Source organism: Urocitellus parryii, chromosome 15, assembly GCF_045843805.1.
Source record: "Urocitellus parryii isolate mUroPar1 chromosome 15, mUroPar1.hap1, whole genome shotgun sequence".
Classification (NCBI taxonomy): domain Eukaryota; kingdom Metazoa; phylum Chordata; class Mammalia; order Rodentia; family Sciuridae; genus Urocitellus; species Urocitellus parryii.
The window spans coordinates 58,077,604-58,090,109 of record NC_135545.1 but is presented as its reverse complement, the minus strand read 5'-3'; the positions used below and the strand labels follow the sequence as shown (position 1 = coordinate 58,090,109).

The window sequence follows — 12,506 nt, the reverse complement described above, 5'->3', positions numbered from 1 at the left end:
TGTTACTTGTATTCTTTTTTATTTATTTATAGTTACTTGTATTATTTATTTATATTTGACAGAGAAATGCATTACAATTCTTTTTTTTAAAGAGAGAGTGAGACAGAGAGAGAGAAATTTTTTAATATTTATTTTCTAGTTTTCGGCGGACACATATCTTTGTTTGTATGTGGTGCTGAGGATCGAACCCGCCGCACACATGCCAGGCAAGCACGCTACGGCTTGAGCCACATCCCCAGCCCCTACAATTCTTATTACACATATAGAGCACAATTTTTTATATCTCTGGTTGTATACAAAGTATATTCACACCAATTCGTCTTTTCATACATGTACTTTGGATAATAACAATCATCACATTCCACCATCATTTATAATTCTGACAAGAGGGATGGTAGTTCAGTGTAGTTTAAATTTGAATTTCTCTAATGGCTAGAGATGTTGAACATTTTTTCATGTATTTTTGACCATTCATATTTCTTTTTCTGGGAAATGACATGATCTACTTTATATGGGTGAGAATACAAACCTATTCTTGGGGGTGAATTATGAACAGCTTTCTTAAAAATGGGGTTTTAGTGAACACAGTAATTCTGATGCATCCTCAAGTAATTATGATGCATCCTCTATAATAGAGCACTTCCCCAGTGAATTTTTTTAAGAGAGAGTGAGAGGAGAGAGAGAGAGAGAGAGAGAGAGAGAGAGAGAGAGAGAGAGAGAGAGAGAGAGAAAGAATTTTTTAATATTTATTTTTTAGTTCTCGGTGGACACAACATCTTTGTTGGTATGTGGTGCTGAGGATTGACCAGGGCCGCACGCATGCCAGGCAAGCGTGCTACCGCTTGGGCCACATCCCCAGCCCCATGAATTTTTTTTTTTTTTTTTTTGAGGAGAGAAAAAAATTTTAATATTAATTTTTTAGTTTAGTTTTTGGGCGGACACAACATCCCCGTTTGTATGTGGTGCTGAGGACCCAATCCAGCCACACGCATGCCAGGCGAGCGCGCTACCGCTTGAGCCACATCCCCAGCCCCTCCCAGTGAATTACATGAATAAGAATTTCCTTCTGTGCTTTCCTTCTAGGAACATGCCACCTAACACAGGGAATGAATGGGGAAAATTGAGTTTGATTCTTCAGTATCTGGCTTGAGCATTTAGCTGACTTTATAGTTTCATTAGCTGAGATGGAAATTTGGAGAAATTTCCTAGGAGCAGCACATTGGGAGAAATCAAGCATTATCTTTTCAATTTGGTTAGAATTGAAGTATTATTTAGATTTCCAAGTAGGAATGTCAAGAAGGTAATCAGATACATATGTATCAGAATTCTTGCATAAGGCCAGACCTGAGAAGTAAATTTTAGAGTTTTCACCATATGGACAATAAGGCCTAAGAAGGGATCCGAGAGAGATGAGATGTGTGGTGAGTCTTCTATTTTGGTTATGTACTCAGAACTGTACAAAGTAGGTTCATATGACTTCTTTTTCTAGATTTTGATAAATAGTCCTATTGTTTTCCAAAAAGCATATATAAAACAGAGCAAATAATAGCTACATTAATTGCTAACATGACTATTTGTTTTATGTCTACATAAATAGTTTAAAAAGATTATGCTAATTACCACCATGTCAAAATTCGTATGGAATATTGCACTAAGCAGTAAAAAATAAAATGTTTCCTGAATGATTACAAAGAGTATAGCAAATTAATATCTATTCTACTTCATTATAGCTATGTCCTACAGAGCCACACCCATTTCCACAAAGTCCTGAATGTTTAGCTTAACCACCTCTCTTCCCAAAACTGTACTACGTTTAATGGGAGACTCTAGAAGAAAACATATACATAGGATCTACAAGTATGAACTCAAGAAAGATTATTGATTTGGGAGGTAGTCAGCTCAGGGATAGAACTACAGATTTCACAAGGTAAACAATTATTCATTGTTATCTTTTAATTAACATTACTAAGCAATCTAGAAAATATTAGTTTCAAAAACAGCATTCTTTTTGACTCAGAATGATTTTTATCTTCTACCTACAAATTATAAGTGAACTTTATTTTTTAGAACAGTCTTAGTTTACAGAAAAATTGACAAAATAGTGCAGAGTTCTTATATAGCCTGCACCCAATTGTTGTTAATAGTAGTATCTTATATTAGAGTGGTATATTTGTTATAGTGAATGAATATCAATAAATTATTAAGTTCAGACTTTAAAAAAGGAAAAAATATTATCTACTAATTAAAGAATTCAATATTGATTTAGCTTTAAAAATGTATGAAGAATTTTTTTCTTACCATTTTTTTAACCTACTAAATAGAGAAGGTTTCTTATGGAAGTAGACATTTTACATACATATATTTGGATGCTGGAAGTGTATAAAGTGTGAGATCATAGGAAGGCAGGTCTTAGGCCTGCATTGAAGCAGAGAAAGACAAAGAGCCAATTTGAAGGTGTCCTAGAAATAACAATTTTTGCATAAACATATATATAGATGAAAATATTTTAGTGATCATAAAGCAAGCATTGCATTGTTGAAAGAAGTTTTAAATCTTTTTACAGTAGTTGAACTATTAAAACACATTTAAACAAATACAGTGTATTTAAGACTGTGTTTAACTGGTGTTCAAGATTATGAATGTTGGGGCTGGGGATGTGGCTCAAGCGGTAGCGCGCTCGCCTGGCATTCGTGTGGCCCGTGTTGGATCCTCAGCACCACATACAAACAAAGATGTTGTGTCCGCCAAAAACTAAAAAATAAATATTAAAAATTCTCTCTCTCTCTCTCTCTCTCTCTCTCTCTCTCTCTCAAAAAAAAGATTATGAATGTTGTCTTAAACACCATTGCTTCTTTTCTAATATCATTTCTTATTTTCCTTTTTTGATTCCTTTCCTTTCATGAATTTAGGAAGGGAAAATCTGTCACATGAGGCATCATTGTGTCTGCAGCTTTTCATCATTCAGTGACTATTAAAATGCCATCTACACTGCACACATGCTGGCCTCCACTGTGTCAATTGCTTCTGATGTCAGAAGCAGATTGCTACAAATTTTCTTTAAGTATTTTCTGCTATTTAAGGATTGACACAGGTGAGGCTTAACAGGAAATATATAGGGAAGAGGGAAACCATGGGGTGGGGGTACTGACTCATGTTTTAAAGGCTATTTTCCTCTGTTCTTTTAAACAACATTAGCATGATTTAGTATGGTACTCAGAAACATGGGGTTTTAGCTCTGCCACCTCCCAAATGAATGGGCAATGGAATGTATCTTTCTTTCCCCATTTTTCTTATTTGTAAAGTGACCACTCTACAGGATAAAACAATATAACAGATGTCATGCATTTAGAACATTGCTTAGAAGGAAGGATGTGTTCAGTATGCCCTCAACTCCTTATATACTTTTCCTAATCTCTGAGCTACAAGAATACCAGGCATTAAATGAACAAGTGCCTGGTAAGGAGAACAAATTACTCTTAAGATTGGATATGCTGTTACATGCTATTGAACAATATAGTACTTTTTTTTAATAAGGGAAATCTTGCTGTGTTTATTCTGTATCTAAGCTATGTACACCTTCTTTTACACTTTCATACTTATAATAATCTGAGTTTGCTTCCATTAACAGTAGATAGAAGTCAAGAATTTTCAGTCTTCCTAATAAGATAAAAAGTAGAACTGAAAATTATTTTTTTTCCCAATTTGACTGTCTCTGGATATGTGTAAGGTGGAAGAAAAACCGCTCACATCTGAGGAACAGATAGGGAGAAAGGACGGATGGACAGTTCAGGAGACTATTATAATGATTTTGTGTTGTTCCAATTTTGTTTCACTCTGTTTAAGTTTTGTTAGGCGTTATCTTGTTGGGTTATATTATAGTAGAAATATGGGATCAGAAATTAGTAAAAAAACAAACCGAAAGAGTGTTAAGTAAATTGTTAGAGGAAGGAGGCCTCTCAGTAAAATCAAGAACAGTCAGGGCATACGTTGATACAATACAAAAATGTAGCCCATGGCTTTTTAAAGAGGAGTTGTTAAATATCTCACAATGGAACCATCATGGTGAAGATTTAAAAAGAATAGAAAAGAAAGGCCCAGGGACTCTGCCAGTTGGCACACTGCCATTGTGGACGTTCATATCTTGTTTGCTTAGTCCAAAGCCTTCAGTTCAGACAATGGTAGAGGAAGGAGAAGACATATTGATTCAAGTAAAAGAGAAGGTCTCTCGAGCTAGTCAGACAGAGGAAAAGATTCAAGTAAAAGAGAAGGTCTCTCGAACTAGTCAGACAGAGGAAGGAAGTTTAGAGCAGAAAAAGCCATCAGGGGGAAAGTTACAAAAGGAGACTGCTACTAACACCTTTCTATCACCAGAGGATGTAAATGTCCAACTAACAAGGCCACCTCCATATGCTGGGAGGCCCCCAACCCCCGCAGTTGATAGTTGGGATCCTGAGACAGGATCTCAAGTATTAGCATGCCCTGTATTTGAGGTAGGAGGGCAGCGAATTTACCATGCTTTAAATTTCAAAACAGTGAAGCAGCTAAAAGAGGCTGTAACAACCTATGGTTCCTCAAGCACCCTTCACTGTAAGCTTGGTCGAATCCATTACCAACTTAAACATGACACCAGCAGATTGGGCTAATACGTGTAAAGCTGTGCTAAATGGAGGACAATACCTGTTATGGAAGGTTGCCAATGAGGAAGTTTGCAAGGAGATGGCTAGGCAAAATGCAGCAGCTGGTTATCCTCAGAGAAATCTAGATATGTTGTTAGGAAAGGGACCTTATGAGGATCAGCAGCAACAAATTGCATGTGATCCTGGTGTATATTTACAAATTGCTGTAGATGCAGTTAAGGCATGGAAGACTTTACAAGGACATGGAGGTTTACAAGGTCAATTATCTAAGATAATACAAGGAACTAATGAACCTTATGCTGAATTTGTAGATAGGCTTATTCAAACAGCTACCAGAGTTTTTGGGAATACAGAACAAGCAATGCCATTAATAAAACAACTGGCTTATGACCAAGCGAATTGTTGGTGCAGAGATATCATTAGACCATGGAAACATGAAGATTTAAACACATATATTAAATTATGTAGAGACATTAATGAACAAGAGCAAGTTGTGGCAGCTGCAGTAAAACGGGCTTTAGATGCCAGGCCAAGAACATGCTACAATTGTGAACAAAGAGGACATTTTAAAAGGAATTGCCCCATAGGAGGAGGGTTTAACAAAACTAGGTATCAAAGGAGTGGAATACTGGGTATTTGCCCACAATGCCGTAGAGGGAGACATTGGGCTAATGAACGCCGTTCTCAAACCACCATAGAGGGTACTCCATTATCAAAAAACGAACAAGGACCAGGTGTTTACCCACAATATCGTGGAGAAAGGCATCGGGCTTCATTGCCAAAAAATGGAGAGGGGGCCCCAATGCTCCGGGGCCCCAAACCACAAATATACGGAGCACTGGAGGAACCCAGCAACCCCATCAGGGTAGTGCCCAGGACACATTGTCCATTAGATCCCTCATCAGACAAACCAGAGGGAGCGCAGGGTTGGACATCTGCGCCTCCGCCAGATCAGAAATAACTCCAGAGATGGGAGTTCAAATCATTCCCACAGGGGTAAAAGGACCTCTTCCCAAAGGAACAGTAGGCTTATTATTTTTTTTAACAGAGAGAGAGAGAGAGAGAGAGAGAGAGAATTTTTAATATTTATTTTTTAGTTTTCGGCAGACACAACATCTTTGTTTGTATGTGGTGCTGAGGATCGAACCCGGGCCTCATGCATGCCAGGCGAGCATGCTACTGCTTGAGCCACATCCCCAGCCCAAGTAGGCTTATTATTGGGATGCAGCTCTTCTACTCTAAAAGGACTTATGATAAGTCCTGGGGTAATTGATCCCGATAATGAAGGTGAAATAAAAATTATAGCCAGTTCTACAAAGGGTATATCAGTAATTTCACCAGGAGATAGAATAGCACAGTTACTAATAATACCAAGCCTACATGATAAATTTTCCAGTCATGCTGTAGAAAGAGGTTCCAAGGGATTAGGCTCCACAGGTGTAGATTGGGCTATGCTTTCTTTAAATTTAGATTCTCGCCCCATGTTAAAACTAAATATTCAAGGACATGAATTTAATGGGCTACTGGATACAGGTGCAGACCTTAGCATCATCTCTCGTCAAGAATGGCCAAAACATTGGCTATTACAACAAGCCACTCAAACACTTCGAGGCCTAGGAGTGGCGACTGATCCCCATAGAAGTGCAATGGTATTAGATTGGAAGAATCCTGAAGGATGTGAAGGAACTATACAGCCACATGATTGGATCATCTTCCTGTAAATTTATGGGGACGAGATGTCCTAGATCAATTAGGTTTGACATTAACAAATAACGTCAACCATAATGTACCCACTATTATGACTAGACAAGGTTTTAGGAAAGGAAAAAGATTAGAAAAACAAAAACAAGGTATAGCAGCACCAATACAAATAAATCAAGGAATGGACAGACATGGGTTGGATTTTCAGAAAGGGCCACTGAGACAATAAAAATTACTTGGAAATCAGAAAGACCAGCATGGGTTCCTCAGTGGCCCCTGACTACAGAAAAGATACAAGCAGCCCATAACCTGGTCAAACAACAATTAGCAGAAGGACATGTACAACCTTCTGTATCTCCCCTTAATACTCCCATTTTTGTCATCAAAAAGAAATCTGGTAAATGGAGATTATTGCAAGATTTAAGAGCCATTAATAATGAGATGGTTATTATGGGACCTGCTCAATCGGGGATTCCTCAATTGTCTGCTTTGCCAAAAACCTGGTATGTTTTAGTTATAGATATTAAAGATTGTTTTTTTTTCAATTCCAATTCATCCTGAGGATAGTCCACGTTTTGCATTTACTATCCCTGCACTGAATCATGAAGGTCCTGATCAGAGATATGAATGGAAAGTACTCCCTCAAGGGATGGCTAACAGCCCAACTATGTGTCAAATTTATGTTAACAAACTAATCCAGCCACTTAGAAATCAAAATCCTGAACTACAAATATTTCACTATATGGATGAGGTATTATTAGCACATAAAGATAAAAACACATTGCTGGGGGCTGGGGATGTGGCTCAAGTGGTAGCGCGCTGGCCTGGCATGCGTGAGACCCGGGTTCGATCCTCAGCACCACATACAAACAAAGATGTTGTGTCCGCTGAAAACTAAAAAATAAATATTAAAAAAAAATTTAAAAAAAAAACACATTGCTGGAATGTTAAGCCACACTTACAAACTTATTAAAAAAATTATAATCTAGAGATAGCAATAAAGTACAATTAAATTTTCCAATTAATTATTTAGGAGTTCTATTATCCTCAACCATGGTCTGTCCACCAAAAATTCAAATACAAGTAGATCAACTCAAATCACTTAATGACTTTCAAAAGTTATTAGGAGACATAAATTGGATAAGGCCTTATCTAGGTATACCAACAGGAGAGTTGGGACCTTTATTTGATATCCTAAAAGGTCCATCAGATCCAAATTCACCACGAATGTTGACGCCTGAAGCAAGAAAGGCATTAAAAATCATAGAAACATATATGGAAAATATGCATTTGGATAGAATTGATATAAGTTTGCCTTTATTATTTATTGTACTACCAACAAAAAATATTCCTACAGGAGTATTTTGGCAAGAAGGTCCATTATTATGGATACATTTATCTTATTCTCCTAACACTATTCTTACTAGGTATCCTGAGGCTGTAGGACAATTAATACTCAAAGGAATAAAAACAGCAAAGGCAGTGTTTGGAATCTCTCCCAATAAAATTATTACTCCATATGCTATGAATCAAATTGATGAGTTAGCTAATGAGTTAAATACTTGGGCAATAATCATGTGCAAATCTAATGTTTCATTTGATAACCACTTACCATCTAATCCTTTATTGTCTTTTTGGTCATCGCATCCTGTAATTTTTCCAAAAATGACAAGAAAAACACCTATCATGAATGCTCCAAATATATTCACTGATGGGTCAAATAATGGTACAGCAGCAATAGTTACACCTGATCAGACTTTTACATTTTTAGTACCCAAACAATCAGCTCAAAAGGTAGAACTTAATGCAGTATTACAAGCTTTTGTGATGTTTAAAGATTCTGTATTTAATTTATTTTCCAATAGTCAGTATATAGTTAATGCTATAGTATCCCTTGAAGATGCTGGTAGGATTTCCCCTTCCTCTACTGTTTTCTCCTTGCTTTCCACTATACTAAGTTTAATCTGGGACAGAAAAGATCCATTCTTTATAGGACATATCAGGGCACATACAGGATTGCCTGGAGCCCTTAGTTTGGGCAATGATTTAGCAGATAAAACTACACATGACATACATATTTTCTCTACACTAGAAGAAGCTATAAATTTTCATAAAAAGTTCCATGTCAATGCTAATACTTTACAAAAGCGTTTTAAAATAACTAAGGAACAGGCTAGACAAGTAATAAAACAATGTCAAGATTGTGTGACCTTTTTACCACAAGTTAATCTTGGAGTCAATCCTAGAGGACTGATACCTAACCATATTTGGCAGATGGATGTGACACACTTGCCAGAATTTGGAAAATTAAAATATTTGCATGTTACAGTTGATACTTCTTCTGGATTTTTGATGGGCTCCCTTCATGCTGGAGAAAAAACTAAAGATATTATAGCTCATTGCTTACAAAATTTTGCCACTGTGGGCGTTCCAAAGCAGTTGAAAACAGATAATGCCCCTGGTTATACTTCTACCTCTTTTAAACAATTTTGCTCATCATTTGGCATTACTCATATAACAGGAATCCCATACAATCCACAGGGACAAGGCATAGTTGAAAGAGCTCATCAAACTATTAAAATATACTTATTAAAGCAGAAAGAGGGAATTGGGAAGGGGTATATATTCCCCAAAGGTAAACTTAAAATAACCCTTTTTACTCTAATCTTTTTAAATTTGGATTCATCAGGACTTAGTGCTGCGGAAAGGCATATGTGTCCAAAAAATGTACATAAGCCCAAAGTACTTTGGAAGGATATTCTAACAGGACAATGGAAAGGTCCTGACCCAGTGATTGTCTGGAGTCGGGGGTCTGTTTATGTGTTTCCACAGGGAGAACAGCAGCTGATTTGGATTCCAGAAAGATTAACTAAAGCGATTTCTACAGACCAAAAAGAAGATGATTTGGCTCAAATCCATAACAACTGATATCCAAAACTCCAATTCCGCTACCCTTACATCTGGGACAGAACCAGGATGCTTTTTTCAATATCTGTTTTATTATTGCCCTTTCCCATATCATGAAGTTCTATTTTGTTTTTTGAGCTCATACAGACCTAGGTTAATGTTTTGCTGATCAGTTCTATTTTTTGACATAGAGTTTTTAAACATTGCAATGGAGATTTCACCTGTAAAAAGTTATAAGGCCTTTACTATTATGTTATGTGTTGTATGTATTATATTATGTGTGCACACTTGTGTTTTGTGTTGTTTGAATGTACGTATGTCCATATATCATATATGATGAGCGCTCATGAAAAAATGGATCCAAATATTTTTTTTTCATGTGATTTAAATGGTTTAATTTAAATTGGGTAAACAGCTCTTGAGGATTGTTTTAATATATGAACAAAAAAGGAGGATAACAGATCTGTTTGTTTAATTTCACCTTTCCTTTTCATTATATTTAATAATTCTGTTCAAGATAAGGTATATTGTTAAGAAAATTGTTTTCTTTTAGTGCCTTCTGGAATGTTATATAATTTTTTTTCTTTAGCCATTATTGCCAGAATTCCTATCTTCATCCCAGTGCCGGTGAAGACAAAGATAAAACCAATCTACAGCTTCTGCAATAGCCATAACTGAACTGCTTGCAGAACTTGCCTGGACTATGTATCACTTGTATGCATTGTGAACTCACTTATATGCATTGTGAACTATCTGTTTGTGCAGCGACATGTGGTAGTGTTAGGGTATTTATGCTCATGGTGTTATCGGTGGTACAATTTTTCCAAAAGGAGCCATCACTGAACTGCATGCAGAACTTGCCTAGACTATGAATCGCTTGTATGCATTGTGAACTCACCTGTATGCACTGTGAACTATCTGTTGGTACAGCAACTTGTGGTAGTGTTGGGGTATTTTTGCTGATGATGTCATCGGTGGTACAATTTTTCCAAAAGGAGCCATCAATTGGCTTGGTGTATCTTCCTCCCTTCTGCTTGTCATGGTCATTCAGCTAAAATTCGGGGGCCAACAGAGGTGAGGCAAAGAACCTCACCCCTCCGCTGGTACAAAGACCTATCCACAGGTGTGGCTGTATACTGGACCAGTAGTCAGTGACGGGTAAGATCCAATTGCAATGGTACCAAACTAAGACAGGAGGCTGATGCCTTGAGGTCAGCTCATCCGATAACGGGTAAGGACCATATGTACTATTGGACAACCTAAGGCAGGCATGGTCCCTAAGCCACATGCTTCTTGTTTAAACAAAGAGGGGGAGATGTTGAGAGCCACAGCCGAAGGGGCCCCAGCAAACGTCCAGCTGCCAGCAAACTTCCAGCTGCCAACTGATGATTGGCTCACAGGGGGCCCAGCAATTTCTAGCTGCCAACTGATTGGCTCCTCTGCAGTGATGCTCATTGAGCTGTTTCCCTGCACTTTCAAGACCACGAAGCTGCTCATTGGGGGACTTTTTGGCTCCACCCACGCGAAGCAGCCAAACGGCCTCAAGAGCAGGAGGAGTGAGGGAGGTTGAGAGGCTTGTGGGAAGCCGGTGATGGCAGTTGGGCTCTAAAGGTTTTTCCTGAGGAGCTGTTTTGTTTGGCATGTGTGGTTCTAAAAATAAAGTTTGTTTCTCTTGAAAAGTGGCTCCTGAATTGTGCCCAGCCAGACTGCGGCAAAAAAGTAAATGGAAAGCATTATGTCAAAAATCACCTGTACTATGGTTTTACTCCAACTTCATTTCCTCTGAACCTCATATTGACTGAACTTCTCAAATGCAAGGCACATCTTAGATGATATTGTAGTCTTTAAGTAACCATCTTCCTGTTTTTTCCTTTATCTTAGCCCAGGACTTATAATATTAAATAACAATCTAATTAGAGAATGCTGTGATCAAACTTTCCTGGGATATCAAAGCATATCACAGATTGTTTATTTTACCTTAACAGCATGTCTGGAATGAACAAAATAGGGAAATACCCAAGGTGAAGGGAACTGGCAGACACTTAAGTATATTAATGTATGAATGTATTAAGACTGCAATCTAAACATGGGAAATGATTTGAGACCAGACACCAGTTTTTAGATGATCTATGCCTTTGTCCTCCATCATTAGTAGAGATAACTGACAGTCTTAAGTCATTTCCCTAGGGAAGCCATTTTGATCTCTTGGAACTCCTTCAACATACCCTATATATTTACTTTATGGTTTTTATCAGACTTATGATTAGTTATCTGTGCATTTCTATGTTAGAGATTTTTTGACTGATGGATCTTGAGCTTCACTAGAATAAGGGTCATATATCTATCCTACCCACCTGGTGCTCCCAGCTTGGCACAAGATTTGTACCTGACACAATATTCATTTATTCACTAATATACTAATTTCTAATTGCTTTCTCTTGAAGTTTTAGCACATAAGACCAAAGTGCTCCTTTTGAGAAGAAAGTACCATGTCACAAACAGAGAGATGCTGAAGCATTTACTTTTACTTCAGGGTAATCCTCCTGGTGAGTGAGCCGCATCAAGGACAATAGGCATTCCTGTCGGGTCCTAGGCACAAATGCCACTGCCTCTTCTCCCCAAGAGTGACAGACTTTAGCATCCATTTCTTCCTCTGATCACCAGCGAGAGCAGGGTTCACACAGAGAACTCTGTTCTATGATCCAACAAGACTGATTTCATGACACCTTAAGTCACTGGGGCTTCCTGTCTTGCAGGCAGCACAAGAGTCACTGCAGTTGGGAGCATGACCCACTCTGCTCCTCATTCCAAGAGGCTCCCTGACCTAGCCCCCGATACCTCCCACCTCACCAGCTTCCCTGATTCACTTGCATTCTGATCTGTAGGACCCATCTCCTGGCTCCTCTCTCGTAGATGTGAACCCTTCTGTGCATCATATCATCCAGCCCCACCTCCCAAGTCCCACGATGACCCTCCATGCCTACACATGTGCCTGTCCTTTGCTCGGTGCCCTTTTCCTTTTCACTATGCTTGTCTAAAAAAGAGGGATTGTACTAGTTGTCTCACCTATCACAAAGGGCTACTTTCAAAATCAAGTAAAGCACTCTGTGAGAATGTGTTACTGAAGCACCACTGTATGATAAGTGGCACTGTTAATATTAAAGCTGACACTTTCTTCCATGATGGGCCCCAGTGCACTTCCCTCTCCTCTCTTCTAGTCCACCTGAGCAAAGGGTTTCAACCTCTGCAGTCTCTATTGCT

At 38.2% G+C, this 12,506-nt stretch overlaps 1 protein-coding gene across 1 annotated transcript in view; it reads left to right on the top strand.

Moving 5' to 3' along the window:
• The window catches only part of LOC144250418 (uncharacterized), an 88,891-nt gene that overhangs the window by 43,422 nt on the left and 32,963 nt on the right, over positions 1–12,506 (top strand). The window lies entirely within an intron of this gene.